This window comes from Penaeus chinensis, chromosome 8, assembly GCF_019202785.1.
Source record: "Penaeus chinensis breed Huanghai No. 1 chromosome 8, ASM1920278v2, whole genome shotgun sequence".
NCBI lineage: Eukaryota > Metazoa > Arthropoda > Malacostraca > Decapoda > Penaeidae > Penaeus > Penaeus chinensis.
Genome location: NC_061826.1, coordinates 4,056,072 through 4,061,071, shown reverse-complemented (window position 1 = coordinate 4,061,071; position 5,000 = coordinate 4,056,072). Strand labels below are relative to the sequence as shown.

Here is a 5,000-nt window from a genome sequence, read left to right as displayed (position 1 = left end):
ACAACCCTGGATGGAAGAGGCCTGTGGGGCGACCGAGAAGGTCGTGGCTTGGGCAGATCGATCAAACCTCTCGTTAGGAACTAGAGATGGGCCGGGCCCCTGCCTGGCGGCTCGCCATGAGGGACCCTCGTAGGTGGAAGCAAAGAGTGGATGCGGCTATGCGCCCCTGCCGGCGTTAGCTCCCAAATGAGGATGATGATGATATATAAATATAAATATGAATATATAGACATGTGTACACACACACACACACATATATATATATATATATATATATATATATATATACGTATGTATACAAATAGATAAATATATAGAAATATGTATATAATATATATATATGTACATGTGTGAGTTTATTTGTTTGTGTGTGTGTGTGTGTGTGTGTGTGTGTGTGTGTGTGTGTGTGTGTGTGTGTGTGTGTGTGTGTGTTTGTAAGTTTGATTATATACTTTTAGTTGTGTATGTGTTTGTGTGTTGCGTATTTCTGTACGTATGTATGATGCATGGTGTTTACATGTCTTTTCACTTGATTAGCCTTAACTTGATACGGTTTGATAGGTCAGCCAATCAGAGCGCGATATTTTCATATATATTTCACGCATTCTCAGATAGGGATTTATATTTCAATTAATTCCAAATTGCGTCGTAAGTTTCTTTACTTAACTCTTAATTTAAAGGTTCATAAAATGTTTATGTGCCTTTTTAGCAGTACATCAAATACATGTTTACTCTAGATGTGTAAGATTTGAAGTCAATTAAGACGGTCGCTCGAACGACATGGTAAGAATTTCCAACGTGTCCGAATCATATGTCTTAGTATTTACTTCGGTTTGATGAAGGTCTTCAAAGTCCTTTTGTATGTCTATGATACGACCCTACAAGCTCAAAAATGATCAAAGAAAATGCTGTGTATTTTGATTTGTTGATATAGTTCAGTCAATAGATCAGGTAAATGTTCGTCATCACTGGAATTACCCAGTTCTCTGATTAGGACACGAAACTCACCCTCTGTAGATACGATAAGATCCAAATCCTCTTATGCAACTTCCACATTTCATATAAAGAACAATGTATGTAATAATAATAAGAAAAAAAATTGACTGAATCTGAGAAATACACTTTAGCTTTCCACAGGCTTATGAGGCAAAGGGTGGTATGTATAAACAATATCAGTTGCAGAGTACTCAGGTACTTTTCCACAATGTTTTGCTTGTAATTAAAGATCATATTGTCATAGTCAGTACTTTAATGATTTTCTTTTGACTTGAAATGTGATATAAAATTAGAAAATAACTTCTCATTTTCTCAAAACTTTGTATGTTGGTACAAACTTCGATGATACCGTGTTTTGAAGCGACCGTGATACAATTTCAAACAATTTATCAAAGTGTTAGGGGTTTCGTGATGCAACAAAAAACTGTGGATGTTGTAATACGGACTAACAACATTACCACACATACATTTGAATTGAAATAACTTGTCCTCTACGAATGAAATTTACATCGAAGCCAAATCATACTGATGTAAGCGTTATGGCCCATGATAAAAAAAATATATATATTAAATCCGCGTGGTTAATTTGGTCTTTTAAAAGCGTCGTTATGTTTTACTGGGATGCAACATGAACAGTGCAGGAAGTTGCCAGTTGCTCCATTTCTCCTTCGCAAAACTGCGGATAATTCGTACAAACTTAGATTTTCTTTCTTACATAGAAGAATAAAAGGGTAAAAACGAAGTAGGGGAGAGCGAAAACAATAGAACGAGATATGAGGAAGGAGGAAAAGGGGGAACAGCAAGATTGAGATAACAAGAAGGAGAAGAAGAAAAGGGAGAGAGAGAAGGGAGAAAAAGAATAAGAGAGGCAGAAAGAGGAGAAGGCGTAGAAGGAGAAACCAGGAATTAACAACATTTACAACAACCACAACAGAAATGAATAGTAATGATAATGAAAATGCTGAAAGGAATGCTCATACTGATGATAATGATAATGATAACAATAATGATAATAACAAACACAAAACTAATAATAACAACAAACTCAATGGTAACTATTATAATAACAATGATGATGATAATAATAATAATACTACTAATAATAATAATAATAATAATAATGATAATAATAATAATAGTAATGATAATAATAATAATAATGATAATAATAATAATAACAATAACAGTAATAATGATAATAATAATAATAATAATAATAATAATAATAATAATAACAATAATAATGATAAGGATAATAATAATAATAAAGATAATAATAACAATAATGATAATAATAATAATAAGGATAATAATAATAATAATAAAAATAATAATAATAATTATAATAATAATAATAAGAAGAAGAAGAACAACAATAATAATAATAATAATAACCGCAATAATAATGATAATAATACTAATAGTAATAATATTGGCAACCATGAAATGAAACATGGTCGCCAACGTCAGGCTCTGATACGCCACAGAAAGAAGAAGAATATCAATGGTAATGATGATGATAATAATGTTAATAATGTTAACAAAAATAATAATGATAATAACAACATTAGTAATACTAATAATAACAACAACAATAATTTAATAATAATAATAATAATGTTAACAAAAATAATCATGATGATAATGAATAATAATAATAATAATAATAAGAAGAAGAAGAAGAAGAAGAAGAAGAATGAAAATAATAATAATAATAATAATAATAATAATAATAATAATAATAATAATAATAATAATAAAAACAAAATGATATTGTTGACAATAATGATGATGATAATGATAATGATAATGATAATGATAATGATACTAATACTAATACTAATACTAATACTAATACTAATACTAATACTAATACTAATACTAATAATAATAATAATAATAATAACAATAACAATAACAATAACAATAACAATAACAATAACAATAGCAATAAAAATAACAATAACAATAACAATAACAATAACAATAACAATAACAATAATAATAATTATAATAATAGTAATAATATGATAATAATAATAATAATATCAACAATAACAAGTACAATAATAATAATAATAATAATAATAATAATAATAATAATAATAATAATGAATAAAACAATATAAAACCAACTAAATAGATAGAGGAAATAGATAAAACCAATCATGAATCCACCCATGTAGGAGAGGGGACAGAATGAGGATAGGACGGAGGCAGGAGAGGGACAGAACGGTGAATAAATGAGGGATGGAGCAATAGAATGTGAAAGGAGTGAAAAAGAGCAAAAGATGGGAAAGAGAGGGTGAATAGGAGAAAGACGGAGATAGAAGAATGAGGAAAAATATGTGAGGGGGAGAGAGAGGAGTGGTTGGGAGCTGTGTCTGGTCCGTTTGGGTGGGTGCTGCGTTTCAGCAAAGTTGGCTTCCGCTTAAACAGGAAGAGATGTTAGTCAGTCTGCTGGGATGTTCGCTAAATATCGACACATTTTAGAATTATTATGTGTGTGTGTGTGTGGATGTGTGTGTCTGTGTGTGTGTGTGTGTGTGTGTGTGTGTGTGTGTGAGAGTGTGTGTGTTTGTGTGTGTGTCTACTGCCTTTTATTCTTATCCTGCCTCCACCCCCTTCCACCCCGGCCTCTCCCCAACATGCATCAATCCACAGCGCGAGTCGATCACGAGAGCACCACTTTCTAACACTTTCTATTTCCCTTGCTTCCTTGTATTTCCGTTTCGTGCGAACTTGTTAAACTTCCACTTTACATTTATTCACATCCTTTGCACGGAACATGAATACAAATCGTACAAAAGTGTTTTGATATCGATGTTTACCTTTACTGATTTATACGGTGTGCAAAAAAAAAAAAAAAAAAAAAAAAAAAAAAAAAAACAGCGCGAGACAATTTTTAATATTTTTATGTTTTTGTCTTCTTTCCACACGTTAAGAGTCCTCGAACTGTTTTTTATTTATGAGAAAGATCCCATGATCTTCCTCTCTCTTTTTTAGGGATATTAGGATTTTCTAAATTATCTATAAAAATTTTCAACACTTTCATGCACATCTCATATATTTTTGTACCGTATTTTCTATTAAGTTTTTTACTAACATTTACCACTACGTTATAAACCGAGGAAAGTCATGTCACCCGAGCTTTGGGTTTTAAAAAATGAAGTGGATTTTCCGGCATTACTGTCCCTCTGGATTATGGAGCTGGATTTATACGCTGGATGCTGTAATAGGGCTGCACTTTGCTGATTTACATACAAAGACCTATTAATAGTGGCTGTGTAATTTTGAATTACATTTTTACGCGTTACACTGAACCGTGTGTAATTCTTTGTCTATTATATTCAATAATAATTTGGTCTAATTTTATTTGTTAAAACGTTCTAATTTGTTAAAACGTTCTAATTACATTGATTTTCACCAATATTGTTTGCCTCTTATTTCAGCTTTTATTTCTTTTATATATTTTTTTTTTTTTCTAAATTCATTTTCATCCTCTCCTCACATTGCCTCTTGCCCCTTACTCCTCTTTGATTATTTTCAGTTATTTTAGTACCTAAACCAATTCTTTTAGTATTTCAAGATTACCCCGACCTGTCTGTTACCTCACCATCATCATCATCGTCATTATCATTACCATAACATTACTAGTTATATCTATTCTAAATATCATAGTATTCCCATAGAATAACAAGCAATGAAATTAAGAAATATCATGTCTTGGTCACGCAAGCCTCGCCTTATATATGGAATTGTCATTTTTTCCGTGACTTTCTCAATCTGTATTTAAATCAATTTTGTTCATGTTATCCCATAAAGGATGTCATTTGTGGCTAAATTATTCACTCTCTTTGCTGAAGCACAGTCAAAGGCAGGACTTAACTTAATGATAATAATAATAATAATAATAATAATAATAATAATAATAATAATAATAATAATAGTAATAATAATGGTAATGATAATTATAATGGTAATAATAGTAATAATGATGATGA

At 30.6% G+C, this 5,000-nt stretch overlaps 1 protein-coding gene across 1 annotated transcript in view; it reads right to left on the bottom strand.

Moving 5' to 3' along the window:
- The window catches only part of LOC125028275 (glycine receptor subunit alpha-4-like), a 73,290-nt gene that overhangs the window by 67,028 nt on the left and 1,262 nt on the right, over positions 1–5,000 (bottom strand). The window lies entirely within an intron of this gene.